The sequence below is a fragment of the Dasypus novemcinctus genome, chromosome 14, assembly GCF_030445035.2.
Source record: "Dasypus novemcinctus isolate mDasNov1 chromosome 14, mDasNov1.1.hap2, whole genome shotgun sequence".
Lineage (NCBI taxonomy): Eukaryota > Metazoa > Chordata > Mammalia > Cingulata > Dasypodidae > Dasypus > Dasypus novemcinctus.
The window spans coordinates 42,946,080-42,972,239 of NC_080686.1; the positions used below are offsets into that span (position 1 = coordinate 42,946,080).

The following is a 26,160-nucleotide window of genomic DNA, read 5'->3' on the forward strand; positions in this document are numbered from 1 at the left end:
GAGATTCTATCCACAAATCTTGTACCCACTGTATAGTATTCCCCTGGCTCCCACTGCAGCCTGAGTGGCCGTGTCCCACCTGGTTCCATCTACTGAAGTCTATTGGTTTTTTTCTCTCCCATTTTTGTGTCTAAGGCAAGATACAAGGTCCTCATCCCATTTGGCAAAGGATTGGATGTTGTGTATTGCATTTTTGTTTATTTTGTTCTGAAATTAAAGTACAAATAAAGAAGATGCCATTTTGTACCAAAAAAAGTTTTAAATATATACTTATAAATCTTTTTTATAGTTATGGTTGGAAACAAATATAGGGTACTAATTTGTTTTTAAGTTCAAGCAGTTGTCTTTCAAACATAAAAACACTATCATTAATGGTGTATAATTTATGGATCTCTTTTCATGTACTTGTATTCTCAAGAGTTGTTACAGTTGAAGAGCATGCAAATTGAACTATAACTGAAAAGCATTTGAATGAATGAGGAATGCTTGTTACATTAAAAGACTGGAATGTATCCTGTCACTAGGTAAAAAAATCCTTTTGTAAAAGGATCATTAACATCCTTGTTTTCCTTCTGAGCAAACCCATACATTTTATATGGACAGAGAGGCAATATAGCTTAATGGTTAAGAGAAAGGACTTTGGCATAGAAAGGGGATGGCTTGAATTTGGACCTTTGAGAAGTAAATTCTAATCTTTAGTTTTCCTGTCTGCAAAACGAGGAAAGAATACTACTTACCTAGAAAGGCACTGTGAGGATTAATTTCACGGACTTTGGCCCAGTGGTTAGGGCGTCCGTCTACCATATGGGAGGTCCACGGTTCAAACCCCGGGCCTTCTTGACCCGTGTGGAACTGGCCATGCGCAGTGCTGATGCGCGCAAGGAGTGCCGTGCCACGCAAGGGGCGCAAAGAGTGCGCCCGTGAGGAAAGCCGCCCAGCGTGAAAAGAAAGAGCAGCCTGCCCAGGAATGGCACCGCCCACACTTCCCGTGCAGCTGACGACAACAGAACCGGACAAAGAAACAAGACGCAGCAAATAGACACCAAGAACAGACAACCAGGGGAGGGGGGGGAAATTAAATAAATAAATAAAATCTTAAAAAAAAAAAATTCCATGTAAAGGATATAACTCAGTAAGAATTCAATAAATACTGCTATTGCCATGTAAGTTTTATTTACGACGGGATCTATGGACATAATTTAATATATCAAGTAAAGTATTAAATGACAGCAGCAGTAAAACACTCTTTGAATTCATTACTTTTTACTACCCTATTTATTTTTTGTAATTGAAAATAGGGAATCAAAATATTTAACACACCTGAGTGGGCAGTGTTGGAGTAAAACTTATATCAAAAGGACATTTAAACTAATTTTACAGTCTTCAGTCTTCCATTAATTCATTCATCCAGTCAGTCAATGCTGAACTATTTATCAAATGTCTGCCTGCCGTGCACGAGCCAGGACCTGTGTAATTGGACCTGGCAAAGTGGACAACCTGAGCCCTGGCAGTAGAACAACTGCATGGTCACAATATACAGTTTAGTTTACTATAGTAGAAATAAGAAATCCTGCTTAAATTAGAAATCTTTCCATTGATTGGTAATATACCTTTCCACCCTAGCCATTGGGTGATTTTCCACATGTTTTAGCAAGGAACAAAGATGCCTCTGATGTGCTTTTCACTTATATATTTTCTATGCCTGGAGGCTTAATGCAGTCTATGAAAAATCTTTCTTTCCTTTCATTCTCTCTCAAGGCTTCCAGCCTTCAGGTCTTTGAAATAAATCAGTACTGCATTCATTGACTTAGGGATTCTAACAGAGCAAAGGGAACTGACTAGACAAAACATTAAAAACATTTGGGATATTTTTTTCCCCAGAATGCCCCACTTTTTAAAATTGGAATAACAAGAGTTAATAGTAATATTTCAGCAGAATTACTATTGCTTTGTTAGCAAACAAAGTAAAAACCATGGCAATCACCCTTTCCCCAAATTTGTTTTATTAAATAGCAAAGTTAGCACTGCAGCATTACCTGAGAGCCACTAGTTAAAAAAATAATAATAATGGAATGATAAAATGAATATTACATAACATGCTTTTATCCTATATTAGGAGTAATTTTTAAGCAACACAAATACTACAAGTTATATTACAAGTTAATAATAAGCTGAATAATTTAAAATATTTAATGAGTTTTACTTAATATATAAAATGAACTTTCATCTATTTTTGAAAAACTTACAGCATTTAAAGAGCAAAATTAGGTGAAAGTAACAAACACCCATGGTATTATACGTACAATTACTTCTGGTTGTTAAGTATTCTCTTTTAGCTTCTTAATTAATAAATAGAAGAAAGTTCTTGTTGTCAATTAGCATATTTTCAGTTGCAAGACCAGAAAGCCCAACTCCAACTGGTTAACAATAATTAGAACTGGGAAATTTAAAGATGGGGCAGCCTTTGGAATGGTTTGATTTAGTAGCAACATAATGTCAAAGGAACCCAGTTAGGGAGATACCCAAAACATTCCATTCTTTCCTGTACACATGCTTTCCTATAGTTTTATCGCCATAATATATACAATCTTATAGTGATACATCCCATCTAGAAATGTTTCTGCCATAGATGGTATGATTTCCAACAAAAATCTTGCTCAAAAATCTGTTTTCCAGGATAATATTGTCTTCATAAAATCTTGTTCAAAGAAGTTTGCATGGTAAAGGGAGTAAAGTATTTGATAGCAGAGGTTTATGGCTACTACATCACTGTGTAGTAATGGTACTTATGACAAGACATTTACCTCAATAATTTTCAGGTTCTTAATCTGTAAAATGAAGTTTACAAATAATATTCTCCTAGACCCTATACAGAGTATTTCATAAAATCCTACAGCAAATATTTTACAGAATTATAATACCTTAGGAGAAGTTCCTTGAATATCAAGAGCAAGCCCATTAGTTTACCTCTTGGTCTATGGCTCCTTTTGCTCTTGACAAAATGGTGGAGTTTGGTAGTTGTGATGGAGATTATATGGCTCTCAAAACCTAAAATATTTATTATCTGGCCCTTTATAGAAAAAGTTTGCCAACCCTTGCCCTAGAGAAAGAAGGCTTCAGTACTGGAGTTGCAGCTCTCAAGGAATCTTATTTTTCTTGATTGTTGAGGATCATATATCTGGGCAAACATGAAAACATGAAAGAAACTTAGGAACATACATATTTTATCCAGAGTGTGTCAGAGTTCTAACAAGAAACAGATGGCCACTTGAAATCACTTGAACTTAAATAATTTGAGGAGAGATTATTTACAAAGGAACTATTTGCAAAAGTGTGAATTTAGGAGAGCCACTATAACCAAGGCTCAGTTCTTCAAGAGGTAAGAGGAGGGAGCAGTTACTAGGAACAAAGAGAAGAGAACTATGTAGAATTAGTGGCCCTGAGAAAAATGAAGATTTCCAGTTAAGGGACACAGCGAACTCTGGGTGACCTTGCAAAGAGGGAGGCAGGGGAATAAATACCTCAAGTTGCTCTTCTGTTCCCTCACTTCTTCTGCTGGGGATCATCACTGACTGAACCCAACCAGAGGGCCAAAGGACTTGAGAACTGATCATTGCAGTTCATACAATTCAGTCTCTCAGATAATGAGCAGGGCAGAAAAGGCTGGAAATTGGATACTGTGGGCAAATGGAAGAGGTCTGATATAGAGAACAATCTTGTGGCTATCAGTGAGCAAAACTAAAAAATGCAGCAGTGAAGCAGTTTACACTCAGGTTGTTCTTAAAGGGTCTCTAAATAGAATGACAGCCTGGTAGCAATGAGCATATCTAACATAGAGATCTTGGCTTCTAAATACCATCCTCCAATAAAAAGAACTAGTGCTCCTTGTAGATATAGTTGTCTCTAGGGCTGGGATAGGGAAAAATACAAGATAAGACTGGAGCATCTTGTTTTGCCAAAGAGTAAGGAAGAGCTCAAAGAATAAAAGGGACATGTCAAAAGGAAACACTGGCAAAATCTGAGACAATTATAATAATACATAATAATAGTTACAGATGTGACATCAGAGTAAAATAGGAGTACATGTACCCATAATGGTTAAATAAATAAATAGGGAGAAATTTCTACCTTACAGAAAAGTCTTAAAGTATATTCCTACAAAGTACCCACTAATTATTAGTTAATCAAAGAGCACAAAGTACTCATTAATTAACTTTATAGTGGACAAACTCAGTAAGCACCATATTAGCCAAGTGACAAATGTTAACATTGTCAAAAATGAGACAAATTGTGTGCCCCTGATATTATGCAATGAAAAAAACACAGAATCAGTTCTGTGGTATTCCTCACAAAAATGCATACATCATGAAGAAATATCAAACAAACCGTCTTGCCATGATGCTACAACAAATACCACACAATAGGTTGGCTTAAAAACAGAAATTTTTTGGCTCACGATTTCAGAGCAGAAGGATTGCTTACTCCTGGGGTCAGTAGCATTCTGGCTTGCCAGCAATCCTGGTTCCTTGGCTTTCCTTTCACAAGATGATGTCCTCTCCTTTCTCTTCTGGGTTCCTGCTGACTTCTGGCTTCTCTCTGTGGTCATCTCTGTTTCTGGCTTCAGGCTTCTTTCTTTTTATAAGGCCACCAGTAATCCAATCTTCTGGATTTCCAGGTTGCTATGACAAATGCCGCACCATGGGCTGGCCAAACCAGTGAAATTTGTTGGCTCAGTTTTGAGGCTAGGAGAAGTCCAAAACTGAGGTGTTGGCAAGGGGATGCTTCTCCCCAAAATCTGTACCCTTCTGGTGCTGGGGTTCCTTGGTTTGCATTTGTGCCTTGGAGCACATCTCAATGCTCCTTGTTTTTTGAGGTTCCATTGACTTCAGGTTTCCAGCTTCTCCCCATGGATTTCTCTGACTACGCTGAATTTCTTCTGCCTATAAAGGAGTCCAGTAATCTGGATTAAGGCCCACCTTTAGTATAGTTGGGCCACACCTTAACTAAAATAGCATCTTTAAGAGATTCTATTTATAATGTGCTCACACAGGAATGTGGATTAAGATTAAGAACATGTCTAAATTAGGGTACATGACTCAATCTACCCCACAAAACCAAACTGAAGGATAATTACAGTTACTCTAAAAAAAGTGACAGGTTAATGAAAGATAAGAAAAAGTTGAGAAACAGTTACAGATTAAAGGAAGCTAAAGAGATGCGATAGCTAAACCCAACATGTGACCCTGTGTTGGATCCTGGATCTATAATGGAAATTATGGGGACAACAGGCAGAATTTCAAAGCAGTCTCTGGATTAGGTGGTAATGTTGACTCATTATTAATTTCCTAATTTACATAATGGCACTATGGTTGTGTAGGAGAATGTCCTCACTTTTAGGAAATGCATACTGAAGTATCAAGGGTAAAAGAATATCATGCCTGTAACTTATTCTCATATGGTACAGGAAAAACAAACAAATAGGCGTGTGTATGTATAGAGAGAGAGAATGATAAGGTCAATGATGTAAAATGTTAACAATTAGGGAATCTGAGTGAAGGATATACAGGACCTCTTTTTTTTTTTTAAGCTTTATTTTTATTTATTTATTTCTCTCCCCTTCCCCCCCCCCCCCACCCCCAACCTGGTTGTCTCTTCTCTGTGTCTATTTGCTGCGTCTTCTTTGTCCGCTTCTGTTGTCAGCGACACCGGAATCTGTGTTTCTTCTTGCTGTGTCATCTTGCTGCGTCATCTCTCCATGTGGGTGGCGCCATTCCTGGGCAGGCTGCACTTTCTTTCGCGCTGGGCGGCTCTCCTTACGGGGCACACTCCTTGCGCATGGGGCTCCCCTCCACGGGGACATCCCTGCATGGCAGGGCACTCCTTGCGCGCATCAGCACTGCGCATGGGCCAGCTCCACACGGGTCAAGGAGGCCCGGGGTCTGAACCACGGACCTCCCATGTGGTAGACGGACGCCCTAACCACTGGGCCAAGTCCGCCACCTACAGGACCTCTTTGTACTAATTTTGTGACTTTTCTGTAAATCTGAAATTATTTCAAAATACAGAGTTAAAAACATTTAAAAATGCTGATGCCTAGCCACTGTCCAAGACCCAGTTTAGTCAGATATTTAGGGGATAGGGATCAGGCACGGAGCATTTTAAAAGCTGCCAAGATGAGTTTCACGGGCAGCCAGGGTTAAACTCTGCCCTATTGATGCAGCCAGTTCCCCCTCAGCAGCTACGCTGGCTTCTCATTTTGCAGAAGCATCAATAAGCACTTAATGAGGGCCTACACTGTGCCAGACCCTGGGCTAGGGACCCACACAGTCTTTGGCATATGACAGAGGTGAAGGGGGTAATAGAAACAGGTTGCTTTTGGGACCTCAGGCTGCCCAGCTATGCAGAAGCTTGGAGCTAAGAACCATGAAACTTTTTCCCACCCCCTAAGTGCAGAGGGGCACCGGCCTGCTGCAGGCTGTGTTAGAGAGGCACGGGGCGCTCAGTCCCCTCCTTCCCTTTGTAGGAATTGGCTTACAGGGCAAGCCCACGTGTTCCCAGGGCCACTACTCGGTCTACTCCCTTCTCCTCTTTGTTACTTCTTACTTTGTCTCCACTTGTGATTTGAATTTTTTTAATCCATGTGGTTTCATTTCATCATCATAATATATCGCTTAATGCCCATGTCTTAAGCTTTTGCCTAATTGACTTTTAGCATCATTATCATTCTAAGTATTTCTACTTTATTGATCATACATTTAAAATATCTTTGGTTTTTAACATTAAAAATTATTAAAGGTCAGTATAAAAAATTAAAACTGGAAATGGATTTGGCTCAATGGATAGAGCATCTGCCTACCACATGGGAGGTCCAGGGTTCAAACCCAGGGCCTCCTGACTTGTATGGTGAGCTGGCCCACTTGCAGTGCTGATGTGTGCAGGGAGTGCCCTGCCATACAGGGGTGTCCCCACGTAGGGGAGCCCCACACACAAGGAGTGTGCCCTGTAAGGAGAGCCGCCCAGTGTGAAAAAAGTGCAGCCTGCCCAGGAAAGGCGCTGCACACACGGAGAGCTGATGCAGCAAGATGATGCAACAAAAAGAGACATGAATCCCCAGGGCTGCTGACAAGAATGTGAGTGGACACAGAAGAACACACAGCGAATGGACACAGAGAGCAGACAACTGGAAGGGGGAAGGGGAGAGAAATTTTAAAAAAAAGTAAAACTATGTTGAAATGTATAAGGTAGAAAGCAAACTTTCCTCAAATTCCTTCACCAGAAATAATCATTAACAGTTCATGTACATGTCTCTAGCCTTATGTGTATATAAATACATATACATAAAGATATTTTATTGGTATTAATAATAACAAAAATGAGGGAAGCAGACTTGGGCCAGTGGTTAGGGCATCCGCCTATCACATGGGAGGTCCAAAGTTCAAACCCCAGGCCTCCTTGACCCGTGTGCAGCTGGCCCATGCACAGTGCTGATGCACGCAAGGAGTGCCCTGCCACGCAGGGGTGTCCCCGCATGGGGGAGCCCCACGCGCAAGGAGTGCGCCCGGTAAGGAGAGCCGCCCAGCGCGAAAGAAAGTGCAGCCTGCCCAAGAATGGTGCCGCCCACACGGAGAGCTGACACAACAAGATGACGCAACAACAAAAAAAAGAAACTCATTTCCGTGCCACTGAACAGACGCGGACAAAGAAGAACACGCAGGAAATAGACACAGAAAACAGACAAACGGGGTGGGAGGGAAGGGCAGAGAAATAAATAAATAAATAAATAAATCCTTAAAAAGACTAATAGTAATAATAATAACAGAAATGAGACAAGATTTTACATGCCATTTTGAACTCACTTTCTTTTACCTAACAGTAGATCTTAAAAAATTTTTCCATGCATACATTCTAATATTATAAAGTACTAAAATAAACATATACAATGACATATGTTAGTATTAATAGTAACAAAAGTATATTTGGACCATACATACAATCTTGAAGCTTGCTCTTTCAGTTAAAATATAAATCTTAAAAAAAATTTCGAGCATTCATTCATTAAAAAATACTAAGACCTAGCATATTTCAGGCATTGATCTAAGTGCTAGAGAGACCACAGCGAAAAGGACCATGTCCCTAACATCAATGTATGTGGGGAGAGGAGAGATAAAGAAAATAAACAACTAAATAAATAAGTGGTAAGTGTGAGGAGGAAAATAAAACAGTGAAGGGGATAGAGAATAATAGAAGTTTTATTCTTGGTTGGTCAGGAAGAAACCTCCTCAAAAAGATGAATCTGAGCAGACAACTGAATGATGGTCAGACCCCATGATGCTCTGGGGGAGGGCAGTCCTGGCAGGTGGAAGAGCTGGTGCAAAGTGCCTGGATGGGACAAACTTGGCTTGTTTAAGGATCCCAAAGAAGCCCAGTAAGCTGGAATGCAGCTAGCAAGCAGAGATGATGGGATTAGTAGGAAAAGTCACTAAGGGCTATGGTAAGAAGTTTGCAACTTATTCTAGGTGGCACAGAAAGCCCTGAAAGTTTTTAAGCATGGATGTAATATGAACTTAGTTTTTTTCATAAGCACTCTCTGGCTGCTGAAAAGCTAATGGACTATAGAGGAGTCTTTCTTTGTTTGCCAGGCTGCTATGACAAATATCACACACAAGCTGGCCTGACAATGGGAGTTTATTGTCTCATGGTTTGGAAGGCTAGAAGTCCAAAATCCAGATGATGGCAAGGCCACGCTTTCTCTCAGCGTCTGCAGCATTCTGGCGCTGGCTTGCCTCAATCACTGGGATTCCTTGGCTTGTATCTCTGCCTCTCGTCAGATGGGGATCTCTCTCACCTTGTGTCTGCTCTTGTGGCTTCTGCTGACTTCCAGCTTCTTCCTGTGGCCTTCTCAGCTCACTGCATCTGGATATCTTCTGCTTATAAAGGCCTCGGGTGATATGGATTCACTTAGGCCACACGGAAACAGGATCTGAGATGTTATCCACAAACAAGGCCACACCTTAACTGATAACCAATTTTCAAAGGGTCCTATTTACAAATGAGTTCATACCCACAAGAACAAGGATTACGATTAAGAACATGTCTTTGTTGGGGTACATAATTCAATCTACCACAGGCAGTAAGAACAAAAGCAGAGAGAGCAGACAGGAATCTATTTCCAAGAGATCTGACTCACTGAGAATCCAGGAATATGGTGAGGAGTGGCCAGATTCAGGACATATATTGAATGTAGAACTAATGGGGTATGCTGATGGATTGGTTTGGGGGAGAATGGTGATGGTGAGGGACAGAGAAATCAAGAATGACTCTGGGCTCTTAACAGGAATCATCTTTAACATTTGGGTACTTGTAGTAACATTAGTTGAGAAGGGAAGAACTGAGAAGCACAGGTTTTGATGGAGAGAAGTGAGGAAGATGAAGGACTCTGATTTGGATGTGTTATGACTGAATGTCCTATTAGAAATCAAAGTGGAGATGTTAAGTAGGTGGTTGAATACCTCCAGGGATTGTTATGAAAGGATGGTCAGGTTTGCAGATAAGAGATTTAGGAGCCTTCAATATATGGATGTTACTAAATCCACGGGCCTGGGTGAGGTCATCTTGGAAGAGAATGTAGGTGCAGAAGAGGAGAGGTCCCAGCTTAGAGCCCCGAAACCTTTAACATTTAAAAGTGGGTAAGAGTCAGCGAGCCAGGAAAGTGGTGAAGAAGGAATAGCCCTTAAAAAAAAGAGGAATACAGCTCATACATGTCAAACGCATTTGAGAAAATACTATGGGGGCTAAAAATTTATTATTGGACTTAGCAAAATGGATGTCAATGGAGACCTTGTCAAAAGTAGTTCTAGATAGCGAAGGGGACAAAATTTGATTGGTGTGAATTAAAGAGCTAATAGAAGGTAGCAAAATAGAAACATCAGGGAGAAAAAAAACTTTCAAGAGTATTTCTCTAAAGTTAAGTAGAGAAATGGTACAATTTAAAAAGGATTAGGATCGAGGAAGGGGTTTCTTTGTTGGTTTGTTTTTTAAGTGACAGTGACTGCATTGTGTCTTATACATATAGCAATGGTCCAGTCAGAGGGAAAAAACTGATGTTGTATGAGGGGATGATGCTACAAAAATGTCCTTGAAAATGAGAGAAGGAATGGAATCTAGGGAATAGATAAAGGTGTGAGACTCAGCAAGAAGACTTAAAAGGTACTCAATATTTGTTAAAGGAATGTGATTGTGTTTAATTTTTCATTTTTTAAATAGAATGCTGCTTTGGATAGCCATTGTATTAGTCAGCCAAAGAGGTGCTGATGCAAAGTACCAGAAATCTGTTGGCTTTTATAAAGGGTATTTATTTGGGGTAAAAGCTTACAGTTACAAGGCCCTGAAGAGTCTGATTCAAGGTAGAGGTACTTCCTCACCCAAAGTCTGTTGCCACGTAATGAAACAAGATGGCGGGTGATGTTAGCAAGGGTTCAACTTTCCTCTTTCCTCTTAAGGCTCAGTGGGCCCAGCTTCTTTTGATCTCAGCTGTAGGCTGGCATAGGGCTTGTCCCTCTTCCTCTTGGGCTCATTTTTCTCCAGGCTCAGCTGCTCTGCTTTCTTCACAAGGTCAGTTGTAAATTATCAGGCAAACAGCTCATCTGTCTTCCCAGGGCTGCACGATTCTCTTCCATGTCTATGGAGCTCTCTCTCTTTTCTACTGTGTCCGGGTTCTTTTTTTTTTTTTTCAAAGATTTATTTTTATTTATTTATTTCTCTCCCCTTCTCTCTTCCCACCCCGATTGTCTGTTCTCTGTGACTATTTGCTGCATCATCTTTGTCCGCTTCTGTTGTCGTCAGCGGCACGGGAATCTGTGTTTTCTTTTTGTTGCGTCATCTTGTTGTGTCAGCTCTCCATGTGTGTGACACCATTCCTGGGCAGGCTGCACTTTCTTTCGCGCTGGGCAGCTCTCCTTACAGGGTGCACTCCTTGCGCGTGGGGCTCCCCTATGCGGGGAACACCCCTGTGTGGCATGGCACTCCTTGTGTGCATCAGCACTGCGCATGGGCCAGCTCCACACGGGTCAAGGAGGCCCGGGGTTTGAACCGCGGACCTCTTGTGTGGTAGATGGACGCCCTAACCACTGGGCCAAGTCCGCCGCCTGCTTCCGGGTTCTGGATTGAGTGTCCATTTTATGTAGCCCACCAACAGGGCAGGGACTCAACTCTGCCTAATGACATGGTCGAATCATAGCCCTAAACTTAATATGATTTAAATAAAGACATCTCGGCTGAATCTATACAATCAAAGGGTACAACACCCAGAGGAATAGATTAGTTTACAAACATAATCTCTTTGCGGAATTCATAAATAATCTCAAACTGTCACAGCCATGGGAAGCGGTCTTGGCCCAATGGATAGGGCATCCGCCTACCACATGGGAGGTCCAAGGTTCAAACCCCGGGCCTCCTTGACCCGTGTGGAGCTGGCCCATGCGCAGTGCTGATGCACACAAGGAGTGCCCCGCCACGCAGGGGTATCCCCTGTGTAGGGGAGCCCCACGCACAAGGAGTGCGCCCCGTAAGGAGAGCTGCCCAGCACGAAAGAAAGTGCAGCCTGCCCAGGAATGGCATCGCACACACGGAGAGCTGACACAACAAGATGACGCAGCAAAAAGAAACACAGATTCCCGGTGCCGCTGATAAGGGCAGAAGCGGTCATGGAACAGACACAGCGAATGGACACAGAGAGCAGACACCTGGGGGTTGGGGCAAGGAAGGGGAGAGAAATAAATAAATAAATAAATCTTTTTTAAAAATTAAGGGAAAAAACCTGTCACAGCCATATACGTTCACTTATTCACTTATTTATTTTTGTTTAGAGGGACCGGGGCCGGGGATTGAACCCCGGACCTCGCATATGGGAAGCCAGCGCTCAACCACTGAGCCACATCGGCTCCCCTGAATTGGTTTTTTGTTTGTTGTTTGGTGTTTTTTTTGTATTTAGAAGGCACAGGGGACCAAACCTGGGACCTCCCATATGGGAGGCAGGCACTCAATGCTTGAGTCACATCTGCTCCCCTACATTCACTTTTAAATACTTATACACTCTTACTGAAGGACAAATCCCAAGTAGTATATGACTTGGTTAAAGACATGAATACCAAAAAACAAAAAAAAGGTATGAATAGTTTAAGTTGTATTCGATACGGTAAATTTGCCTTCCAAAATATCTAATTTTTAAATGATTAATGTTGAAGTTGGAAATTTTAGTTTCTAACCATCCTAATCTATTGTCTTTTATAGCTCCCATTTTAGGTATTATTGATTCTATTTCATTTTCATTTTCCTCCCTTGTATTGCTTCATTTCCCCTTTGTTTATTACTTTATTCCTTTTTGATGACTCAACTTTATACTATTTGGCCAGAATCAGGATCTGGAGGAGTGTGAACCATGGAGGGTTAATATTATAAACTAGAGATCTTCCTCTTCCAGCTGCTCCAGCACCTGCTCCCTTGCTTCCCATGACAACAAACTCCCCAATGTAATTAATGAGCCTCCCTCAAAAAGATTTGCTTTGAGGAGACTGTGTAAAGTCAGGGGTTAAGTCACCTTGGTGCCAAAGTTTCACAGTGCAGACAACAGATTCAATTTGCTTAAAAACTGTTGCTTACTGACATCTTACTAATGAATCTTCATATTTTAAAAATTTGCTCTCATAAAATCCATGGACTCCAGTTGCATTTGAGGCAAACTATGCCAACAGAAGGACACACGGGGGCAATGTCATGGTGGAGGGGCTGTTCAGGTAATGACCTGGGTTTGACCCTGCTGAGGAAGCAGGTGGTCATGAACCTTCTCAGAGACTCTGATGGCAGATGGCACAATAAAGGTTTAGGGGCCTAGTTCCAGGCGCCACTTCTATCCCAGCTATTTCTACATTTTTATTACAGAATGGTTCCCCTCCTTTACTCGCAGTCACAGAAGGATTGCTTAGATTATAGGTTCTCCCAGGTATCTTATCATGGGATCAAGGAGAAGCTGGCTAGAGTGAAGTTTATCCCATGGATAAACCATGTTTATCCAAGTTTATCCAATGGAGTCCATTGTTTTCATGGTGGAGTGGTTCTTTTCGTTTGATAGATTCTGTATCTAGCTATTTAGAATGGTCTAGAAGGTCAGGTTTTAAGAAGGAGCCCCTCTCTCACTCTTATACCATTAGCCATGATCCCACTCTGCAAAGTTCTTGTGATAAAGGGACATAGCTGAGGCTGGGCTGTTAAATATTTTTGTCCATCTCTTTAGGAAAATATGATCTCCAGGGTAAGTAGAGTTTTGAAGGACGATTTATACAAATTTTATGTCTGAGGTTTCACTGGATATATTCCTGATTTTTTATACCTATCTTCCAACAAATAAATTCCTGGGTTCATTAAGCAGAGCTTTCTAACTGGTGTGTCCCTAATGGCTTAACCTGGTCTCAATATTGAATCCCTCAGCACAGTTAAGAACTTGTGGTAGTCTGAGCTCCCAAGTTTGCTGTCTCTGGCAATGACAGTCAACATCAGTTTATCTAAATGTGTTATTGTTATTGTTTATTATTATTATTATACATTGTTTTAATAGGTGTCAGAATTCTGTGACATGTTTTTGGTAGAGTTGTTTCCATTTAAAAGGTACTGTTTTTGTTTGTTTGCTTGTTTTAAAGATTTATTTTCTTTATTTCTCTCCCCTTCCCCCATTGTCTGTTCTCTGTGTCCATTTGCTGTGTGTTCTTCTGCATCCACTTGCATTATCTGGCAGCACTGGGGAACTGTGTTTCTTTTTTGTTGTTGTTGCGTCATCATCTCTCCGTGTGTGCGGTGCACTCCTGGGAGGGCTGTACTTTCACATGGGGTGGCTGTCCTTATGGGGTGCACTCCTTGCAGGAGGGGCACCCCTATGCAGGGGCGCCACTGTGTGGCATGGCACTCTTTGCGTGTAGCAGCACTGCACGTGGGCCAGCTCACCACATGGGTTAGGAGGCCCTGGGTATAGAACCCTGGACCTTCCATATGGTAGACGGATGCTTTATCAGTTAAGCCACACCCACTTCCCAAGGAACTGATTTTTAAAGCTAATAATTTAAAACTGCCACACAAAAGAAACAAACGCATCATAGAACATTCCTTTCCATCTGCAGGATTTACAATGCATTGTTATCATTAACCAGTCTTTTACTATTAAACTTAAATGGCAAATTCAGACAAACAATTCTAAGACTGTACTTCCACTACTGAGGAGGACTGGGGTGGCAGGTGTTTATGGATAATATCCATTTAGCCTTCGAGCCTTCTGGGCAGACATAGTGACCTTGCCAGCTCTGACAGCCTTCTTGTCCACTGTCTTGATGACACCCACAGCAACTGTCTTATATCATGAACAGCAACGTGACCCATAGGAGGAGAGTCAGAGAAGCTCTTGCTAGAAACCATATCAATGATGAGAGCACCACCAGATTTCAAGAATTTAGAACCATCTTCTAGCTTCTTTCCAGAACAGCAATCAATCATCTCCTTCACCTCAGTAAACTTGCAGGTAATATGAGATGTATGGCAGGGCATAACCAACCCTGATTTGGCCTGGATGGTTCAGGATAATCACTGGATCAATGAAGCCAGCCGCTTCCTTGGGTGGGTCATTTTTGCTGTCACCAGACACACTGCCACAACAAGCATATTTTACAGAAATGTTCTTGACATTGAAACCCATCTTGTCCCCAGGAAAATCTTCACTGAGAATTTCATGGTGCATTTCAACATTCCTTACTTTCATTGTATCTATGACAACCACACCACCTCTGGTTTGAGAGCACCAGTCTCCACCAGGGCCACGGGTAAGTACCAACACCACCATTTTTTTTTTAATATCCTGGATGGGGAGATGCAAGGGTTTGTAAGCTGGACAACTAAGTGACAGGATGCAATCCAGAGCTTCAAGCAGCATGGTTCCACTGACACTGTCATCCTTATGGGTGACTTTCTATCCCATGAACCCTTGAACCAAGGCATGTGAGCAGTTGGCTCCAGCATGTTGTCACCATTCCTACCAGAAATTGTCACAAATGCTACCATGTTGGGGTCGCGATCAATTTTCTTGAAATAGGTGCTGACTTCCCTAATCATATCCTCATATCTCTTCTGGCCATGTGGTGGCTCAGGCAATCCATTCTGTTTAACACTAATAATTAATTGTTTCATATCTGGTGTGTGAGCCAAAAGGGCATTGTCATTGGTCTGCCAACCTCGGAGATCTTGGCGTCAAATTCATTTGCAGCAAAAATCAGGGCAGCACAGCCAGCCTGAGATGTTCCTGTAATCATGTTTTTTATAAGATCTCTGTGTTCTGGGGCATCAAAGATGGTCACATAATACTTGCTGGTCTCAAATTTCCAGAGGGGGATACCAATGGCATTGCCACAATCATATTCAGTTTTCAGTTTATCCAAGACCCAGGCATACTTGAAGCAGCTCTTTCCCATCTCAGTAGCCTTCATCTCAAAATTTTCCACAGTTCTTTTGTCGATTCCACCACCTCTGTAGATCAGATGCTCAGTAGTGGTAGACTTGGTCACATCTATTAATACATGTCCAGTGATAACAATGTTGATCTGTGCCTTTTTCCTTTCCCATTTTGGTGTAAGATTTAGGGATGTTTTTCACAACACCTGTATTCTGGAGGCAAACCCACTGTAGAAAAGCTAAATATGTTATTTAATGTATACCAAAATGTGAAAAAGTCTGGTATGTTCTGCCTTTTAAAGTACAATCTTTTATCAGTTATTTCTTCACAGTACCTATGGAAATACCCAGCAAATACTATGTTGCACAAGTGTCCTGGAAGTAATTGCCTTCTCAGTGGAAGTGAACTGCACCACCAAAATGGCTACCCCAGAAGCTTTTCACTCTGAAATCACTATGCTCCTTTTGCTATTAGTTAAGCCAGAGGCTTAAATTGTGTAGCTGTGGCTGACACCCAGGGAGCCTCAGCTTCAAGGGACATAGTTCAGACTCCTGTCCTGGTTGCTGCTGATGCTATTTGTGATGGTTAGGCTAATGTGTCAACTTGGTCAGGTAATGGTGCCCAGTTGTTTGGTCAAGCAAGCACTGGGCTAATTGTAGTACAAGGGCACTTCATGGACTTGGATCATCCGGGGGTAGATTGCATATATGGCTGATTACATCTCCAGGCAACTGAGGAGATTGCCATCAGCAATGAGTGACTCTCATCCAATCAGTTGAAGGCCTTAAAAGGAGAAGTGATTCCAGCATTCAGAGAGAACGTCCATCTCTACTTCAGACAGACAGTGTCTCCTGGGGAACTCATTGACAACCTTCATCAGAGCCCCTGGCTTGCTGCCTGCCTTACAGAATTTGGACTTGCTCATCTCCAGGGTCAAGTGAGACAATTTCATAAAATCTCATACTATTTACAGATATCTCCTGTTGGTTCTGTTTCCCTAGGGAACCCTGACTAATATGCTATTTATGCTAATTTCTGTAGGCCACAGTGGTCCCTTTCTTCCATGTGAACGTTTGTTAAAGGTGCTCCTCACCAGGACCAGCTTTTAGATGCATTTGGATGATCTTTTCCCTCAGATGAAATCTTGCTACTAGATTGTGTTTGTTTGAAGAGCAATGCCTCTGAGACCCAGAATCAATATTCCAATTTCCCCTTCAAACCACATTTTAGTTTCCTAGGCTGCTTAAGCAAATACAGTGAAATGGGTCAACTTAAACAACAGTAATTTATTAGCTTACAGTTTTGAGGCTAAAAGAAAGTCCAAATTAAGATGTCATCAAGGCAATGCTTTCTTCCCAAAGACCAGTTACCAGAGATTCTTGGTGCCTCTGTCACATGGAAAGGCACATGGCAGCATTTGCTGGTCTCTCCCTTCTCTTCCAGCTTTTGTTGATGTCGGCTTCTGGCTTCCGTGGCATTCTCCCTACATATCTGAATTTCATTCTCTTATAAAAGACTCTAATAATGGTCTCAAAACCCATCCTGATCAAGGTGGGTCACACCTTAACGAAAATATCCTCATGGAAAGGTCCTACTTTCAATGGGTTTACACCCACAGGAATGGATTAGATTGAAGAACATGTTTTTCTGGGGTACATACAGCTTCAAGTCACCACATCATAGCATAGAAGCCAGCTCGCGAGTTCCCTCTCCTGCCAAGCTCATGGTGAGTTATTCCTCCAGATCTTTTTTTTTTTTTTTTTTTTTTTTTTTAAGGTTTATTTATTTATTTAACTTCCCCCCCTCCCCTGGTTGTCTGTTCTTGGTGTCTGTTTGCTGCGTCTTGTTTCTTTGTCCGCTTCTGTTGTCGTCAGCGGCACGGGAAGTGTGGGCGGCGCCATTCCTGGGCAGGCTGCACTTTCTTTTCACGCTGGGCGGCTTTCCTCACGGGCGCACTCGTTGCGCGTGGGGCTCCCCCACGCGGGGGACACCCTTGCGTGGCACGGCACTCCTTGCGCGCATCAGCACTGCGCATGGCCAGCTCCACACGGGTCAAGGAGGCCCGGGGTTTGAACCGCGGACCTCCCATATGGTAGACGGACGCCCTAACCACTGGGCCAAAGTCCGTTTTCCCTCCTCCAGGATCTTAATGTCCTCTCCAGCTCTTTGCCTGGCTTGGTCCAGACTTGTTTATAAAACTTTTGATGTGGAGTGGGTCTAGCTCAGTGGGTGAGTGTGCTCTTTACATGTATGAGATCCTGGGTTCAATCACTGGTATCAACAAATCAAAACAAAAACACTTTTGCCCTCAAAGAGAATGTGCTTATGTGTGTGTGTACAAGGGAACACTAAAACTTTCTCAACTGTAGATTTTCTATCACAGTCATTTTTACATCACTTACCATCTAATGGAGAACAGATATTATTAGACTGTTTGAGGTTTGAATTTCTTTTTCATGGGCTCTTGGCTCTGGATTTAGGAATCTGAGCTAAACTGCATGTGTTCAAGGTACAGCAGCATTGGTCAATGCTTATGTAGAACCTGAACTTCACTACTATCATGAGGGACAATTTCTCCAGTGAGTTATGAAAAAAAAAAGTGTTGTCTCCCTCCATCCCTTCCTCCCACTACCTTACTTTTTGAACCAGTTTTGTGTTGATTGGTAAGAGTTTTGGACAATCTGGATGCAAGCCTGTTTTCAAAAGAGGCAAAAAACAACAACAACAAAAAAAAAACACCACAGGTATTCCTTCAATTACAGGTAGTATCTCAAGCAAGGAGTGACCCAAATAGATAACTGGACTGCTGGGTAATTATTACTAGAAAGAAGCATTAAAGTGCAATTGTTCTTGCTTTCAGTTTTCTCAAATTTTATTGCCTTTAATAACCAGTTGTTTAACTTTTAACTTGTTTGCAAATAACAATTTCATGTAACAGGTTTTCTCATGTATCTGACTTAGTGTCTATTTTTCAGGGAGTGAATGCTGGAAGAACTGCCAGAAAGTAACTTTACTCATTGCAGAGTATTGTATGAATGATTTACTAAAACAAATTTGGTTGTTGATAAGAGAGCTTGGATATAGTTGCTTTAAAACTTGTCCCACCTAGAAATACAGACTAGGACTCTATATGGAGTAGAACTTTGGGGACTGGCTGCTCACTTTTCTGTCCAGTGGGTGTGAGTTGGCCTTTTAGTTAGAACTGATTCTCTGCTCATCATCTCAGTCTCCACAAAAAGAACATAACCCTATCTTCAGGTCAATTATCTCTTAGCAAAATAGAGTCATAGAAGAACTTTACAGTTGGTACCAGGTCATTATCATCCAATGGCAGGGAGAAATGATATTATTGTAGAGCTACTTGAAGAACACTCAGTCCCTCCACCATTTCTGAAAGTCTAATCTCTATTCCTGGCCAAGTAAGACCAACAGGGAACTGGACTTCATCAAATTGATTGACACAGGGCATACAAGACTACCACATGAAAGGAGATCCCAACACAGTTTTGAAAAGTCAGAGATGCTTTCCAGAGGAAGTGATATCTTAAAGTGAGACCTGAAAGGAAAGTAAGCATAATTAGCAGGCAAAGAAAGGTGGAGTGAAAAAAGAACCAAAAGGTGAGTGAGAGCACATACTGTTAAAGAAACTGAGACCTGTCAGTGCAGCTGGAACACAGAGTGGAAAATGGGGAGTGGTAAAAGATCAGGTAGACAGGCAGGAGCCAGACTACTAAAACACTTGAAAATTAACTAGCTCAAGAGTTTGAACTTTATCCTAACAGAAACAAGGAGCCACTGAAAAGTTTTAAGCAAAGGTGAAAGGGTGGTGATAAGCTAAGATATGTGTTTTTGAAAAATTTCACTGCAGTGGCAGAGGGGACAATTAGAAAAGACAAGACTAGAAACTAGAAGACCACTTGGTAAGTTGTCGTGGCAATCTAGATGGGAGACTGCAGTGGATGGAGAGAAGTTCTGCCAGACATCTCATCTGCAGGTAAAATTTCTCATTTGGTTTTCATATTTCCTGATTGTCCCATAAGTCAGGAATCCCCAAGACTACCCTACATGCAGGGATTCACTAGGAGGACTCACAGGATTCAGAATATAGTTACACTCATAGCTATGCTTTATTACAGCAAAAGGATACAAAGCAAAATCAGCAAAAGGAGAAAGAGTATGGGGCAGAGTCCAGAGGGAACCAGGTACAAGCTTGCAAGAGCTTAATTCCCCCAGCATCAAGTTGTGACAACATATGTGAAATGTTATCCTACCAGAGAAGTTCATTAGAGGTTCACTGCCCAGGGTTTTGACTGGGGACTGTCATGTAGGCACCCTCTGCCCGGCACTTACCAAAATTCCAGATTCTGAGAAGGAAAGAAGGTTTGTAGCATAAACCATGCCATTTACACCATTTAGCCATAGAGAGTCACTCTTATCAAGATGATGGGGACACACTTGAAATCCAAGTTCCCAGATGCCAGCAGTAGCAGTTTGATATTATTGATGAATTCCAAAAGAAATACTGGATTATGTTTGTAAATTGGTCTTTTCCTCTGGGCATATTAAATTATATTGGATTCAGAGGTTTTACCTTTACTTGATTGAATAATGATTAAGGCTTTGATTGGGCCACATCAGTAGGACATTGAGTCCCTACCCCCTTGGTGAGCAGAGACTCATAGAGAAATTGCACTGCAGAGAAGGGAGGTTGGAGTTTTGACCTGGAGCCCAGGAAGTAAGCACAAAGAGGAGTAGAGCAACTGAACCTGGAGAGAATAGAGCAGGAGGGTGGGGAGTGGGGGGAGTGGGGAGGGTGGAGTTGTTCACCTGATAGTCTACAGCTGGCCTTGTGGAGAGAGCAGGGCAGCTGGGTGCAGAGAGAAACAAGCCCTAGGAAAAGAGGAACCCAGGAAGCCTGAACTCTTGGCAAATGTCAGCAGCCATCTTCCTCGAACATGTGACAACAGACTTTGGTGAGGGAATTAATTTATGCTTTATGGCCTGGTAACTGTGAGCTTCAACCCCAAATAAATACCCTTTATAAAAACCAACTGATTTCTGGTATTTTGCACCAGCACCCCTTTGGCTGACTAACACACAGCCAAGGGCCAACCTTGTAAGCAAGCCTTTCTACAGATAGCAGCCAGGTCTGCATTGTAAACTCTGCCTTTTTTTTTTTTTTTTTCAAAGTAAGGATCTCTCAAAGGGGCTAAAAAAATACTTAAAGACCATACAAGTTACAGGCAATTTAATTTTGTATGTTTGGAACTTCTGAGAAATATAAAACCTTCCACCTTCCTATTTTAAATTTTTATAATTAAGGCTCATTTTTAAAATTTAATATTTTAATTATAATTTTTTCTTTATTTTTAAAGAAACTTAAGATTATATAAATGTTACATAGAAAACATAGGGGATTCCCATATACTCCACCCCTCCCCAACCCACAATTTTCCCCACTAACAACATCTTTCATTAGTGTGGTACATTTGTTACTTTTTATGAACACATATTGAAGCATTGCTGCTAACCATAGTCTATTGTTTACATTATGGTCTACACTTTGCACCATACAATTTTAAAAGTCTTGATAAAATGTATAATGGCTTGTATCCGTCATTGCAATATCATGTAGGACAACTCCAATGTCCCCAAAATGTCTTGTATTATACATATTCTGCCTTTTCCCTAACCTCAGATCCTCAGGTGACCACTGCCTTTATATCAATGATGCAAGTTCTTCCATTGCTAGACTAGAAATTGTAAGTCTATTTAATCCATAGTTGCATTCTCCCCTTATGTTTGTTCATTCCTCAATCTTGAGGATTTTGGGACAGTGATATCCACTCTGCTTCCAATTCAGGGGGTGCTTAGATACCATGGGGCAGATGGGTGAAACTGTCTTGTTTGCTGTTGTAGATATCCTTTGTTTTTTGGGATGAGCATTGTCCTTCATTATCCTTTTATTAGTTGTCCCGGGTAAGTCTGATAAACTGGAGAGCTGGTGTTGGCTGCAACTCTGCTGAGATTCAGGGCTCAACTGGCATATGGGCAGCCAGAAGATTTAAGTCTCTGGGACATATATTTAATGGGTATAGTCTAATTATAGGTTCAAATAAAAGGGGCAGGAGAACCATGTGTAGGAAAATTATAAGTGAGTCTAACTCTGATACAAATAGGTTATCATATATTCAAAGGTAAGGCCCACCAATGGGGTGTTGATTTCCTGGGTTGTCTGCTCTGCCTATAATGTCTAGATGTCTCAAGAGCCCTCAGGAGTACCTCTGCTTGAGGCACATTTAGTATGGCAGTCAGTGAGATCCTCCTGAGATGTGCATAAGCTTACCCTCTGGAATGACATTCTGACTCACTTTGAAATCTCTTAGCTATAAAAACTCATTTGCATTTAATATATCCCCCTCTTGGTCAAGGTCTTTTTCGAAATGCATCACTAGTTGGCACTTGATAATACTTCTTCAGTGCCCAGGAGGTTCATACCTGGGAGTCATGTCCCATGTCAGGGGGAAGGTCATGAGTTTATGTGCTGAGTTTGGCTTAGAAAGAAGCCATATTTGAGAAATAAGGAAACTTTCAGAAGGTAACTCTTAGGCAACATACATTACCAGGCTAAGTTTCAATTTGACAAGAACAAGGCTCATAAGTATAATGGTCAATATCAAGGGCCTGGCATATTGGTGTGTCCTCCTTCACTAGGCACTGCCCATGTACTCCAGAGATTCTTGTCACTCTACTGGAGAATGTAGTAGGATTCCCCAGGATGGAATTCAATATTCCATAGGTTATTGTGTGGGTCTCCATCCACCAAGATAATATCCCATGATCACATGAACACATTCATATTCCACAGAGACATGCCCCAGGTGCACCTTTCCTCACACATCCCACTACCAATGACACCCTCCATCAGTGACCCTCCCCTGCCACAGCTGCAACTCTTCTGCAATCCAAAACCTTCCCAAAAATAAAACCAATAAAATAAAATAAAAATTTTTTAAAAATAAAAATTTTCCTTTGCACTGTGCCTTTCTTCCCCATAAGATCTGTTATCTTTTATATATAGTGACAGTTTATTCCATATGTTCCCCAGTGTCTTATTTTTTCCCTTTATTTTCCAAGAAGCTTTAGGTTACAAAAAGTCACATTGAAAATCTAGGGGGTTCTCATATACCCCACTCCCTCCCCCTCTCACATTTCCCCCTATTAATAATATATTATATGAGTATGGTACATTTGTTACAATTGATGAACAAATGTTAGTTATGGTTTACATTATGTTTCATGTTTTACACCATACAATTTTATAGGTTTTGAGAAAATGTATCCGTCATTGCAAGATCATGCAGAACAATTCCAATGCCCTAAAAATTCCCTATGTCCCACCTATTCTTCCCGGCCCCCTCCCCTGGGAACCTATGGTAACCACTAAGTTTCCATTTTTGAAGAATAAGGTTCATAGTTAGATGCATTAATATTGAAGGCTTGTCACACTGGTCTATTTTCTTTTCTTTTTTCCCCCAAAATGTAATTATACTTTACATTTTAATTTACATTCTCTCTCATTTGACTCTGTAGGTTATGACTGGATATATAATGGCCTGTGTCTGTCATTGTAATGTCATTCAGGATGATTCCCAAGTCCTGGAAAGGTCCCCCTATTACACCTGTTTTTCCCTCTCCCTAACTTCAGAACATCCATGGGTCACTGCCTCCACAACAATGGTGTTTCTTCAATTGCTAGAATCACAATAAGTCTATACGAGAATACTAGTAAGTTTATGGTAGCCCATAGTTGTTTCCCAATCCTGAGGATGGTCTGTTTTCTTTTAATAGGCACTGCCTATGTGCTCAAGAGATATTTGCACCTCTATGTGAGAATGTAGCAGGACTCCCCAGGACGGGAGTTTAATGTTTCTTCTTTATTGTATTGGTCTCCATCCACCGAGATAATACCCTATGCAAAGATGAGCACTTTCATATTACATAGAAACATGTTCTAGGTGCACACTTTCCCACATATCCCACCACCACTGATGCCCTGCACCACTGATGATCTCCCCGGCCATATTTGCAAAAAGAACATTCCCACCACTGTAGTTACAACCACAGACCTACAAATCCCCAGTGTTCACCGCTCCTTCTTCCAGCCCTCCCCCATTTCCATGGATAGTCCAACTCAACTCCCCCCCAACACACTCACCCTCACATTCCAGCACAGTTGACCCTACTCACATCCCTACACCACCATTACCACCATCTACTGCCAAACAACCCCCTTCCACCATATAATAGGTTTTGCCATATTGAGCATTGGCTTACCACACTCTGCTCTCTTTCTCTCTCCTGGTAACCTTTCCCCCAGACTCTAGCTCAGTGAGTTTGCTCAGTATGCTTAGGTCATATCAGTGAGGTTATGCAATATTTGTCCTTTAGCAACTGGCTTACTTCACTCAACATAAGGTCTTCAGGATTCATCCATGTTGTTGTTTGTGTCAATACTTCATTTCTTCTTACAAATATTCCATTACATGCATACACCACATTTTGCTTATCCATTCATCTGTTGATTGACACTTGGGTTGATTCCAACTTTCAGCAATAGTGAATAATGCTGCTATGAACATTTTATGCATGTATCTATTCATGTCCCTGCTTTCAATTTTTCTGAGTATATACCCAGCAGTGGGATTGCTGGATTATATGGCAGTTCTATAGTTAGCTTCCTGAGGAACCATGAGTCTCACTTTTATTCAGTATCTGAAACATACTTAAAATATACGTGAGTTCCAGAGCATGGCAAGTTAGGATCCATCTTTGATTCTTTTCTCTCTTATACGTCCTATCTAATGAATAAACTAGTCCCAAAGACTCTTCCTATAAGTATCACATAGCTTTTTCCATTCTTTTTATAACTCCTAGTTTTTTCCATTCCTTTTATAACTCCTACCACTATCATAGTTCAGACCACAGCATTTTTCCTTCAACAATCTCCTAACTGGCCCCTTTTCTTTGGGGTTGATCCTTTCTATCCATTCTCCACTCTACAGCCAGAGGGATTTGTCAAAATGTAGAAGGATCTTATCTCCACTACTTCTATCATTCTTTAAATGCCTGTGGTGGCTTCTTGCTGTCCTTAAGATAAAAAGCGGGGTCCTGCCCTACACTCCTCTCTTCTTGCCACTCTCCTCTTGTACTCTCTACTAAAGCTTTCATGAATTTCATTCTTTTTTTTTTTTTACAGCCAAACTTCCACTACAAGATTGACAAGAGCTATTCCCTCTCCCTAGAATGAGGTATCTACCCTCTTCTTCTGGGTATCTCCTATTCCTTCCCTAGCTCTCAGTCTAAACCTCACCTCATCAGGGACATCCTTCGTGACTCCTATGTTTGGCTTTTTAAAATGTTTTTTGCTTTCATGCTTTTACAAGTCTCTATAATTCCCTTACTGTAACTTTCTTTTTTTTAAAAAAAAGATTTAATACGTGGGGACACCCCTGCGTGGCAGGGCACTCCTTGTGTGCATCAGCACTGCACACGGGCCAGTTCCACACGGGTCAAGGAGGCCCAGGGTTTGAACCGCGGACCTCCCGTGTGGTAGACGGATGCCCTAACCACTGGGCCAAGTCCACCGCCGCCTTACTATGACTTTCATCATAACTTTTTTATTTTTCTTTGAGGTACTAGGGCTGGAGATTGAACCTAGGACCTCGTATGTGGGAAGCTGGCACTCAAGCACTGAACCACATTGGCTCTCATGAGTTGGTTTTTTTTGTTTATTTGCTTGTTTGTTTTTTTGTTTTTTTAGGAAGCACTGGGAACCAAACTTGGGCTCTCCCATTTGGGAAGCAGGTGCTCAACTGCTTGAGCAACATCTTACTCCCCATCATGCTTTTTAAATTCTTCTTTACATGAATTTCCTCAATGGATGTCCAACATGGTGTTGCCACCTTCACATATTCCCCGGCATATAAAATTTTTAAAATGTTTAGAATTGAAAATGGATTCTGAACAATCTTCTAAGAGAATAACAAATTTGGATTAATTATAATTGCTGATCAAAACTTACTATGAAGCAACAGTAATCAAGACAGAGTCTAAGACTAGACATATAGGGGAAGCAGATGTGGCTCAAGCAATTGAGCTCCTGCCTACCACATGGGAGGTCCTGGGTTCAGTTTCTGGTACCTCCTGGAGAAGACAAGCAAGACAGTGAGTTGGCACAACAAGAGATACAAAAGGGAAACACAATGAGAGAGACAACAAAGCAGGGAGCAGAGGTGGCTCAAAAGACTAAGCACCTCTCTTCCAGGTTCAGTTCCTGGTGCCTCCTAAAGAGAAGATGAGGGAAGTGAATATGGCTCAATGGATAGAGCTTCCACCTACCATATATAATGTCCAGGGTTTGATACCCACGACTTCCTGGCCTGTGTGGAGAGCTGGCCCACATGGAGTGCTGCCGCGGCCAAGGACTGCCACCCCGCACAGGGATGCCCTCCATGTAGGAGTGCTGCCCCATGCAAGAGTGCCACCCCATGCAGGAGTGCAGCCTGCCCAGGAGTGGTGCTGCCCACATGGAGAGCTGATGCAGCAAAATGACACAACAACAAAAAAAAGAGACACAGAGAGGAGACAATATGAAACACAATGAACTAGGGAGC

General features: G+C 41.6%; 1 pseudogene; it reads right to left on the reverse strand.

The window, feature by feature from the left end:
* Positions 1–13,452: 13,452 nt before the first annotated feature.
* LOC101447441 (elongation factor 1-alpha 1 pseudogene) lies at positions 13,453–24,871 on the reverse strand (annotated as a pseudogene).
* Between the last annotated feature and the right edge of the window lie 1,289 nt (positions 24,872–26,160).